Source organism: Periplaneta americana, chromosome 15 (assembly GCF_040183065.1).
Source record: "Periplaneta americana isolate PAMFEO1 chromosome 15, P.americana_PAMFEO1_priV1, whole genome shotgun sequence".
Taxonomy (NCBI): Eukaryota; Metazoa; Arthropoda; class Insecta; order Blattodea; family Blattidae; genus Periplaneta; species Periplaneta americana.
Window position 1 is genome coordinate 102,815,625 of NC_091131.1, and position 12,690 is coordinate 102,828,314.

Here is a 12,690-nt window from a genome sequence, read left to right on the forward strand (position 1 = left end):
TGACGTGAAGAGCAGTGTAGCCAACATCGCAACTATACTATGAAGTAGCGCTCGATGATTTGAGCGTAAGAACATTTCACTTGTGTTTCACGGAATCCATTGCGCAACAGCAGCACTTAGCGGTAATGGCCATGATACTATCCATCACTGGAATGAAATTTTTATGCGTTCTAGGGAGAGAGAATTTTACACTTTCGTATTTAGACTCATCTAACACCCCTTCGAAACGGGCGAGTTCAAGTGTTAAATTGAAAGGTATCGTCTCTGCGCATTGTTTGCAAAGTCCAAGTGACAGATTATCAATGCTACCCTCTACTCCAGAGACATACGGGTTTTTTGTCTATGTTTTCACGTGTGAACTGTAGAGTAGGGCAGACTGTCTCATATTATCGCCCGTTCTCGGTTGCATAATCTCCTAGATCTAGGAGGAAACTCATATGCGGAAAAACTACCACATGAGTGCATGACCATTACGCTAAGAGGGGAAGCACCTAACTGACACAGAGGAGAAACAAAGCCCAATCCCACGCAGCGGCAGCGGCAGAGACATTTATCAGTTATCTACAGAGCGCTGACTTGTGTGGTTTTGCAAGTGGAGCAGAGCGTCTGCTGTAGGAAGTGTCGTGTTGCAGTAAGTGATAGTGCTAGCGAGCTACAGTACGAGAATATAGGTTATTGTGCTTTGTGTTCGTACTAACACCTTCACGGCTTTTGAATCAATGCGGGTTATAGAGTGAGGAATTTTACGCTCATTCGGAGGTGTTATGAGGTGACGCAGTGTCAAATATAATACAATATTAAGTAGTTACGTATATCTAAGGATATGATTTTTGTTGTGATTATGTTACCTCTATTTCGGTGCTTATTTCAATCATGATTTCGGTGAATATTTCGTGAAAATATCAGGATATGCCGCACAAATACCGTAAAGATATCCTATATATCAGAGTAATACTATGTAATCCACCATACAGAAATCTAGGGCCGTATTCATAGACATTTTTAGCGCGTGCTTCCGGTGGATGATCAGCGTTTTTCGTATTCATAAACCAGTGTTAGCGATAGGATATGATTTGAATTCTGTACTAGTAACCAGTGGATAGCCGGGGCTAGCTTAGTACGCTCGTAGCGCGTGCTGCGAAATGTCTATGAATAGCACCCCCAGTTACTAATGTCCTAATTTTAATTGTTACAAATTTCCCAATACTTTCAATATTAGTCTATTAACATTATATTACGTAAAAGAAATTTTGGCTTTTATATAGCACACTACACTGAAACTTCCACTTTGCATTTTTCTAAGTTCTACGGTGCGGGAATCTGTGAGAGGTTAGTTATGTAAGGCTTTCCGTATGCCTTGCATACAGGTTAGATTAGGTTAATTTAGGTTTTTAGTAGCCTTGCATATACGAATCTGTGACAGCTTAGGTTAGTTTAGACTTTTGATATGCCTTGCATACACAAAGTGACGTGAAATGTGCATTCCGCGTTCATTTTGAAGTGTTCTACCTTTTTTTCTTACGTGTCAAATAATTTTTAGGTTACCTACACCGAACAGTTCCTTCCAATTTTTTGCTATTTTCTAATATAAACTACCTCTCCTCTGAAAATTGTACCACTTTGTTACTTTTTTGTCAAAAAAAAAAAAAACTTCAATGTCGCGTGATATAGAACATTCAAAAATTTTTCTTGAAAAGTAGACCTACTTTCAATCATTACTTACGAATCAGTTTACACAGATTTATAAAAAGCATTGAAAATTATTCTGACCAATCCACAAATCGGGGCGAATCCAATCTGATCCCAAACACCAAATCTTACATCTGTTTACAATACTTAACTATCCTTCTCTTGTATATAAAGGTTAAGAATAGTTTTAATATTTGAACACGACAAACGAACTATCGATTAGATAAAATCTTTGTATGTCGAACGTCCTCTCTCACTATGAATGTTTGAGACAGAAAACTGCAGCATTCGAAGACATGTTGAAGCAAAACTGCTATGTTCCTAGTCCGATGCAAAGATGTTATGAGACCACTGTTTACAGCTGACGAAGGATTATCTGTTCGTTTTCACAAATATTTCGTAAAAAAAAATAAAACATGTTTTAAGTAGGCCTACTGTGCTCCAACCACGAGAAAGTCTTTGCGGAATGAAACGGAGCGGGGTAATGCAGTTAATGAATGTTGATGTCATAAGATGTCATAAGGTCACACACGTGGGTACTTGTATCTCTATTGGCTCGGTCTCACAGCACAAACAATAACATTGTTACACACATATTTATACTACCCTAGTTACAAAATTAGATCACTGTTAATCTCCTGGTCTTTTAATCCCTCATATAGGAAATAACATATATGCAGGAGAGCGCATGGTTTTTAAACTGACGTTATAACGATAATATTATCTATCTACTTCGCTCCAATAGATGACGCAATAGTAAGCACATTCCTTTCATGGTTGATCTCCTGGTTGGAGAACAGTACTAATTTCGTGACTATGAAGTAATTTTGTTGAAGTCATTAGATTTCGCGGTTAAATGTCGTTAATTTTCTAATTACCCCTTCGAGAGATGTGTTTTTTTACGAATGTCACGACACTGTATTCAAACATTTCGCGTATTTCGTTAATACCAAAAAATCACACCCTTACGTAACGCATTTCTGAAAGTACAACAAGTTGACACGCCATGATGGTGTGAGCTGCAGACAATGTTTGATTATATGACACTTTATTAATTTGTATAATTTTCGTGTGTTTCTTTATATGGCGCTGTAGGCGAGTTCAATAATGTGCCGTGTATTCAAACCTCACCGATATTTGAGCTGCATACACTTTAGGCTATATAGGCTATATCACGTGTCACATTATCTCCAGCATAAAAAATAACAACCCACAGAAATAAAATGGTTACCAATAAAATTATGTACGAATTTGTTACGTTTATACCTGTCGCATAATATTATACAGCATGCAAATAAACGATACGCTACGCTACTGTAATAGGGCACGTATTCATAATTTGTTACGTATCTATGTATCCTAGGCTTATAATTTTCATAGTGCATGTAACTGCGATGGTATGTGCGGTATACACATTTGTTAAGTGTGTTGTAAGAATCCCTAGAATAAAAATAATAAATTTCACAAAAGTATTTGTTGTGTTTCTGGAACTGGTACCATAGTACTGAACCGCTACGCGCTACGATGGTATGACCTTACTTAGAAATTACTTTTAGAGAACCTGGAGGTTCATTGCCGCCCTTAAGGTACGGTCACGCGTCGCTACTTTTGCAGCGATGCAGTACAAAAAACTGCGCAACTCTTGTACTGCGACGTGTGAACAACGGTGCAACCCGAAAAGTAGCGACTGCCGAACCTGCTGCCAGCACTTTTCCATGCTGCGCGCAGCTTAAAAGTAGCGACGTGTGAAAGGGTTCTCAGGGTTGCAGCCGCAGCATTTTTGATATCGGTTTTGTTGAAACTTTTGCTGCGGTTGCAACACCCAAATGTGCCAATGATACTTTTATTGTTTGGATATATTTTAATGTTAAATGTGATGAAAATAAATTATTTGTAACAGTTATTAAATACACAACACAGTCTGAGCATAATTGCTGACGATATAATTCATTTTTTAAATTTTCCTTAGCGTTGTTCCAAACAGGAGGGTTGTCAACATTGATTACGTGAATATACTGTTGGTTATCATTTAAGTATATAGGCGTTTTTAAAAGCTTTTAGTAAAAATAATGTCAATTTCTGAATACTAGATACGACAGAAAAGCAAATAATAGATAAGGAAGCTTTCGCATGAGTTTCTTAATGATGCGAACATAAGAAGTCAACACGGAGATGGAAACCTGCAGCATGACTGCGGCTGCAAAAGTAGCGCCTTGTGTGTGAACAGACTCGCAACCTCCAGTTGCAACTTTTGCAGCACTCGGGTTGCGCAGCACGAAAAGTAGCGTGCAGCGCGCTACTTTTGGCTTACGTGTGAACACGACACGCAACTTTTGCACCTGCAGTACAAAAGTTGCGCTGCAAAAGTAGCGACGTGTGACCGTACCTTTACATAAGCCCACCATCGGTCCCTACACTGAGCAAATCATATCCCACCTTCCTCAAATCAATTTTAATATTATCCTCCCATCTACGTCTCTCCCAACTAACACACTATATGCATTTCTGGATTCACCCATACGTGTTACATGCCCTGGATTTAAAGTTCCTAATTAGGTTAGGTGAAGAATACAATTCGTGCACTTCTGCGTTGTGTAATTTTCTCCATTCTCCTGAAACTTCATCCCTCTTACCCCCAAATATTTTCCTAAGCACCTTATTTTCGAACACTTTTAACCTCTGTTCCTCTCTCAAAGTGAAAATCCAAGTTTCACAACCATATATATTATAGAACAACCAGTAATATAACTGTTTGATAAATTCTAACTTTCAGTTTTTTGAAAGCAGACTAGATGACAAAAGCTTCTCAACCGAATAACAGCAGGCATTTCCCATACTTATTCTGCGTTTAATTTCTTCTCGAATGTCATTTTATTTGTTACTGTTGCTCCAAACTATTTGCATTTATACATTTTAGCGTGAAAATAACTGGCAAGCTACGGTGGTATGGACTAAGAATACATTTTTGTCACGTATTCACATGCCATCTAAATTGTGGCGTGCAATTAACTGACAAGCTGTAATGGCATGGGGTTCATTATCTTCTGAACTACAGCGAGCAAATGTTTATATTAATTGGTTTTATATTAATTGTTGTGGAAATAAAATTAACAGCTCCTAGAATTGAGGCTGACAATTTATGGTATTATGAATTAAGATAACATATTTGTTACATATCCACTTATGTTGTGAATTGTAGCGTGCAAGTAACTACAAGTTATGATGAGAACGCATTTGTTATATCTGCAGTGCCTGGGAAAAGTGACATAAGTCAGTTTCCACAAACCTTATTTGATAATTTATTGACAACTTATGGAACATCTGCTCGCTTGGAAAAAGAGACATAAGTATTTCTCCCATTACAATAATTCATACAGAAAAAAATAATCAAATCGACATAAACCAGTGTAAGTTATCAATAAATTATCAAAATAGGTTTGTGCAAACTGACTCACGTCACTTTCCCCAGGCACTGCAGATTATATCCGCTTGTATAAATTTTAGCGTACAAATACAAGCAGTGATGGTACGGACTAACAAGTAAGACTACAGCGCTACGATGGTATGGGTACAGTTTTTTTTTTGTGCGAGATCGTGCGTATTTGCTTGCTTTCCGCACAAAACCAATACGCGGTAAGTGTGAAATATCACATTCAGTATTCCCAACGTAACACACATAACAATTTCCCTCTCTTACCGCTTAAGCGCCATATTCATTTTACTGCTTTAGGCTTTTAACATATTATTTTTAGAGAAGTTTAACATAGTAATAATTATAAATTGGAAACTTACCACTGCAATTTCACCTAAATTGCACTGTTAATTATTGTTTTTAAATATTTGCAAAAATTAAGTAAACTCTACAACACCACAAAAGTTATTGCATTTGTAATGCAAGTAACATTAAGGAAGCCGTGAAAAAATCAACAAGATTCCAGATGCCGATGTTATTACTGCAATATGTTATATAAATAATATTGTTAAAATATTAAAATGAAAAATAAATCATTACATAACCTTACCGTTTGTTTTAAGTTCGCATTTATAGACTGGGGGGGAAAAAAGACAGACGTATATCACGGCCTGCTGGAATATAGTAAACACAGAAAACATTTTATAGCAACAATGTTGAAGATAGATATATTTGTTTTCCAAAGTTGCCGTCATTGAACAGAAACCAAGATGGAGATTTCATTGCAACTAATTAGAAATTCCTCTTTCAGGTATGTAATAAACGATCTTCGCAGAAAATAATGTACGATACACGAGAGGTATGTTTGTTTTCATGTTCTCGGAAATTAAAAAAGCTCAACTACTTTTCGCTTTTTCAATCTTTTTCTCGAACATGAAAACGTCAACATACCGCTCTTGTAACGCATATTACTATTATGTTATGCAGGGTGTCTGGCTTAAGCCGTTCATAAATTGTTTTAGGTATCACGCACAACACGACTAGGGGTAGACATTTGTCGTCATTAGAATTCTCTAAACCGCAGAGCTTATATTTTAGTTTTAATAATGACTGAAAACAGCTAAAGTAATAAACACAGAGGGATAGACTGATATATATTGATTCATAAGATGCGTTTGAGGAAAGAAACATTCATTTGGATCTCTCAAGGTAGTTCATGGCTGTCAGCTAAAGTAATGCATTCTATCAATATTTCGACTGCCTGTGAGGGTTCGATAAGGAGTCCATAATTGTACCTATTTTTAAAAAGGGGGACAAAACCAACTGTGGTAACTTTCGAGGAATATCACTTTTGTTGACGTCGTACAAAATGTTGTCCAATATTCTTTTGAGAAGAATAACTCCGTACGTAGATGAAATTATTGGGGATCATCAGTGTGGTTTTCGGCGTAATAGATTGACTATTGATCAGATTTTTTTGTATTCGACAGATAATGGAGAAAAAATGGGAGTATAAGGGTACAGTAGGCCTACATCAATTATTCATAGATTTCGAAAAGGCATATGACTCGGTTAAGAGGGAAGTATTATATGATATTCTTATTGAATTTGGTATTCCCAAGAAACTAGTTCGATTAATTAAAATGTGTCTCAGTGAAACATACAGCAGAGTCCGTATAGGTCAGTTTCTATCTGATGCTTTTCCAATTCACCTTTACTTTTTAACTTCGCTCTAGAATATGCCATTAGGAAAGTTCAGGATAACAGGCAGGGTTTGGAATTGAACGGGTTACATCAGCTTCTTGTCTATGCGGATGACGTGAATATGTTAGGAGAAAATACACAAACGATTAGGGAAAACACGGAAATTTTACTTGAAGCAAGTAAAGCGATCGGTTTGGAAGTAAATCCCGAAAAGACAAAGTATATGATTATGTCTCGTGACCAGAATATTGTACGAAATGGAAATATAAAAATTGGAGATTTATCCTTCGAAGAGGTGGAAAAATTCAAATATCTTGGAGCAACAGTAACAAATATAAATGACACTCGGGAGGAAATTAAACGCAGAATAAATATGGGAAATGCGTGTTATTATTCGGTTGAGAAGCTCTTATCATCCAGTCTGCTGTCCAAAAATCTGAAAGTTAGAATTTGTAAAACAGTTATATTACCGGTTGTTCTGTATGGTTGTGAAACTTGGACTCTCACTCTGAGAGAGGAACATAGGTTAAGGGTGTTTGAGAATAAGGTGCTTAGGAAAATATTTGGGGCTAAGCGGGATGAAGTTACAAGAGAATGGAGAAAGTTACACAACGCAGAACTGCACGCATTGTATTCTTCACCTGACATAATTAGGAACATTAAATCCAGACGTTTGAGATGGGCAGGGCATGTAGCACGTATGGGCGAATCCAGAAATGCATATAGAGTGTTAGTTGGGAGACCGGAGGGAAAAAGACCTTTAGGGAGGCCGAGACGTAGATGGGAGGATAATATTAAAATGGATTTGAGGGAGGTGGGGTATGATGATAGAGACTGGATTAATCTTGCACAGGATAGGGACCGCTGGCGGGCTTATGTGAGGGCGGCAATGAACCTTCGGGTTCCTTAAAAGCCATTTGTAAGTAAGTAAGTGAGGGTTCGATCCTAGGTCCTTCTTTTCGCACTCTGTAATTTCAAATTCCAATTCCAGATGATTCAGAACGCTCTAGTTAAAACTACTTTAAAACGGAAATATGTAATCGTTCGAAACATCACATGAACGGGAATGTTTTACAGAATTATCTATAAAAAAACTCGAATCCTGCCTTCGGAATTCATTCACGTTTCGAATCTCTGAAACTCGTGACAGAAAACGTGAAAACTAGCGCTCATTATAATGATTAATGAATATAACGTGTTCCAGCAAGCAGAATACGTCAGTATGGTCCAACTCAATGCGGGTTGTCGTCTATTTCGTATGTCGTGAACCATATGGTCTGTCATAGTCTGAATCCAACGTTTGCCTTCGTCTACTCATGTTGTGACGTTCTCATGGTAGTGTCGCTAGGAGTTACATACTCAACATATCTTTAAATGAATTAATAAAATATTGCATTAAAACTCTACGCTGTCTGTTTTTAAAGGTATCATATTATGTCCGTAATTTATTCTGAATGAAACAAAACAAATTAATCTGAGGGACTTGAGATAACTTAAGAAAATATAATAATGGAACTATAAGAAGAGCAAATGACTCAATAAAACACTATGCAATGATAAACGCGACTATAAGAAACGCTGGAAAGCCGAAAGAAAATAATTAATTAGCAGATTGACCGCACTCATGTTTAACATAACATTATCATACGAAGACATTCACATGGACGCTAATACACACCCTAATTCCGTCTGCGAAACCATTAAATACCTCCCACATATCTGGACTGATATTTGGGCTGCCTATAAAAATGAACGACTTAAATCAGACACTCTGTAGTACAATCTCTACTGGAACATTACGGACCAAAATGGCCAAAACGTGGATGTTGAGTAATACGTTATTATAGGGTACAAGGCAACAGAAATAATAAAATTGTATTTCCTGATTATCACCAGACATCTATCTAGTTTCTTATTTTGTTTGAAATGAATAAAATAAAACAAATCTGACGTTAGGCTTTTCGTAAAAAGGATTATGTGTATTACGTTCCAAGGTCAATACCAATATGAGAAGATAAGTTCCACTGTAATTTATTCATTTAGTTCCTAGCTTCCACATAAACAGTACAGAGCGTATAGCGCATGATTGGTAGTGCAAATAAGGTCGAATGTGCCAGCTTAGCACTTAGTGTTGTGATTACAGTGCGGATACAAGTGAAATAAGTATATAAGAAACGTGCAGAAGTTAAAGAGAAAGAAAGGTGAAGGAAGTAGATCTAAAAAAAGAAATTGCGAAGCTCTGGTCAAAAACGAAACTACTGAATAAAAAATCCACTTTCACAACAGGTAATTTGTGGACCCAACCATTACTGTTATTTTTCTCCTAAGTTTAAGTTTACGTGTGGAAGCAAAAATAGACCTACATTTAGTAATATCTCTTCGGCACGTATAAGTGAATCTAGGAATACATATAGTGTGTGTTAGTTGGAAGACCTGAGAGGAAAAGACTTATGGGTAGGCCAAGGCATAGGTGGAAGGATAATATTCAAATAGATTTGGGGGAGGTGGGATATGATTGTAGGGACTGGATTAATCTTGCTCAGGCTATTTGTAAGTAGGCCCTAAATAATATCTCTTCGGAAATAACATTATTCATTTTGAAATAAGCATCATTTTCGAGGAAATGTATTAAGGACTTTCTCCTTTTGTTATTTAATAAAATTTTTTATTGCACTGAAACCACAAAATCCTGAAATATTATAACAGTTTCGCACACTACCTTGTACTAGTAAATTATATTGTTATACTAATTATAAATAAATTGAAATCTATTAATTAAATATTGTTTCTCTGCGTTTTTCATTTTCGGCACCTCCAGCCTTATTTCTATTAGGTTTTCAATAAAGGAGAAACTATACTGACTAAATGTCAAAAACAACTTTTCTTTATAAGGATGTTGGAGAGTTTTATTATGTCGAATATCAAGCGTTTCTTTCATTAACAGAATGCTTTCTCTTCATTTAAATGGGTAGGTAAAAAGTTATAGCGACCACACTTCATCGGTGCGCGGGATCCAATAAGATGATTCACAGAAGAGTCCAATGAAATAATACGCCATCTACATCTCTGCATACGTGGAAAAGCTGTCACGTATCTATTGCGCAAGATATTCCACTTCACGTGTTTTTATTCATTAGGAAACAATCATATTCACTCTTCCAACACGTGGAATAGAGTTTACTTTAGTCGGATACTGAAGTATTGTCTGTATCCTGTCAACACTGGGAGGAAGATCAGCAAAATGATCTACATCCAACGTTTGCGTCATAACCTGCACACCTTTATTTATTCGCTCGTTTCTCTTCCTTTAATCTTGTTTTCTTAATTTACTTCTGTCTACTTTATCCCTTTCTTTATTTATTAATTATATTCTTTAGCTATTTTTCCTCTCTTTCTCTCTCTCCAGTTTCTTCTTTCGTAATTTATTATTTATTTATTTCTTCATTGCCTTCTTTAATTTTTTATTTTCTTCTCTCTTACTTTAGCCCTTTCTTTATGCATTTATTTTTACCTTATTTTTCTATTTTCTTCTTTATCCTATACGTTCTTTATCTTCATCTTTCATTATCTTTTTTCCCTTTTATTCCAGTTTTGTATATTTGTTTTATTTTTTTACTCTCCTCTAAGATGTATGGAATGCAATAAATGAAATGAAATTCATTTATTTTTTTATTTTTTACCTTTTTCTTTGTCTCTCTCGCTCTGTATTCGTTTTTTTCTTTATATATTTACCTCTTTGTACAATTCCCTTTTATTTTCATTTCCTTATTTATTTTTATTGTTTTCTTCTTTATTCTTTTCTTACTATTCTTTCTTTCTTGATGTATTTACTTTATTCTTAATTTTTATTGTTTTCTTTTTTATTCTTTTCTTACTATACCTTCTTTCTTGATGTATTTACTTTATTCTTTATTTTTATTGTTTTCTTTTTTATTCTTTTCTTACTATCCCTTCTTTCTTCATGTATTTACTTTATTCTTCATTTTTATTGTTTTCTTTTTTATTCTTTCTTCACTCTCTCTTCTTTCTTGATGTATTTACTTTATTCTTCATTTTTATTATTTTCTTTTTTATTCTTTCCTCACTATCCCGTCTTTCTTGATATATTTACTTTATTCTTTATCTATTCCTTCTCTTTTTTATATTATCTCCTGAATTAATTTCTCCCGTTTTAGTGTTTCTTTCTTTCTTTCTTTCTCAGTCTTTACTTTCTTTTTCTGTATATTTAATTCTTTCCCATTTTTTATTGAAAAATAGTATCGAAATAGCAGCGCGCTAAAATTTTACTTGTATTTAAAATATATTCTGTTTTACTGCGTAGGCTATTTATATTGTTAGAGGTACTGAGTGGTCGATTCTAGCTCGGAACAGATATATGGGCCTAATGCTTGCTTGAAATAAGATGACAGTGTGTATTGATGTTGTTTAGTCAACTGTCCGAAGACAGGTCTGAATCTCACAAGTGAGAACAATAAGCACCACTCATGAGGCAACTAAGTCAGGAGATAATGAGGTATGGCGACCAGTTCCTTTTGACCTCCATTGCATACATTACCGACTAGCTGCATATTACAATAATCAGACTTCAGATGTACACAAACAATACAGATGTACACAAACAATATTGTTCTTCCTCTGACATACACCGTGGAGTGAGATGTACTGCCTGATAATAGATTTAGGCCCTACATATCAGCCAGAATCTCAATCCGAGGTAAATATGTATATAAAATGCATTAATATTAATCTGACCATTTAGTTCTGTTACTAGCAAAATGTCTAGTGAGAGTTCAGAATCTTAAAAAGAATGAGGACGAAACGGATCAGAGAGCAGAATCTTGAGAATTACAGTATTTGTACAGTATTATGTACCTACATTACCTACATAGAAATATAGTTTTAATGGTGGTATGTTAAAGTGTACAGCTGTTATAAAAAAAAAACGTAGCCGCACTCGTGAACAGCGAATATTTTCTAAGTCCACTTCGAATAACGGTGATGTTACATGATGCATGCTCTTTTAGAAGCAGTTTCGGAACTAAGATATTTAAACGTCTCATAGAGCAGTGGTAGTGTGTTCGCTTAATGATTCGAAGGTTGTGAGTTCGAGCCTCGATCAAGTTTTATTTTGTTATCGTTCTTTAGCGATATAAATTATATTCAAGTTATAATTCATATTTTGTTATCGTTCTTTAGCGATATAAATTATATTCAAGTTATAATTTATATTTTGTTATCGTTCTTTAGCGTTGTAAATAATATTCAAGTTATCATTTTAATTTGTTATCGTTATTTAACGATATAAATAATATTCAAGTTACCATTTATATTCTGTTATCGTTCTTTAGTGTTATAAATAATATTTAAGTTATTTTATTCTGTTATCGTTCTTCAGCGACATAAATAATATTCAAGTTATCATTTGTATTCTGTTATCGTTCTTTCTGGATATAAATAATATTCAAGTAATTATTAATGTTCTGTTATCGTTCTTCAGCGATATAAATATAAATTTAGTATTAGATTTGAAACAATACAGTTTCATAATACTAGTGTTAGTTTTTCCTTCTTATATTATTACATTACACTATCCTGTAATACAATGAAATGAAAAAGAGTGACGAGGATTTGAACTTGAGACGTTGACATCTAAATTCCGACTGAGTTACGGTGGCACAAGTAAAGAAGCATATGCAGAAAAATTGGTCCAGTCTCCCTCAAGACGTCCTGATGATTTGTGGAAGCTCGTCTAGGATGCCTGGGATGCCATGGCTGAGAACTGAAAAGACCATTCCATGCCCACTCGATTGAAAGATGTGATCGAGATGGGAGGAAGATAGACTAAATATTGAATCGTGTCTTTTTGTTTTGTTTTTTGAACTTTT

At 35.2% G+C, this 12,690-nt stretch overlaps 1 protein-coding gene across 3 annotated transcripts in view; it reads left to right on the forward strand.

Moving 5' to 3' along the window:
- The first annotated feature begins 256 nt into the window (after positions 1-256).
- LOC138715226 (E3 ubiquitin-protein ligase SIAH1B-like) overlaps positions 257-12,690 on the forward strand; it is a 38,565-nt gene continuing 26,131 nt past the window's right edge. Inside the window, exon 1 of one of the 3 annotated variants that reach the window (XM_069847918.1) lies at positions 257-631. The gene's annotated coding sequence lies outside the window, so the exon portion shown is untranslated. The other 2 variants (XM_069847921.1, XM_069847920.1) reach the window with 2 other exon arrangements.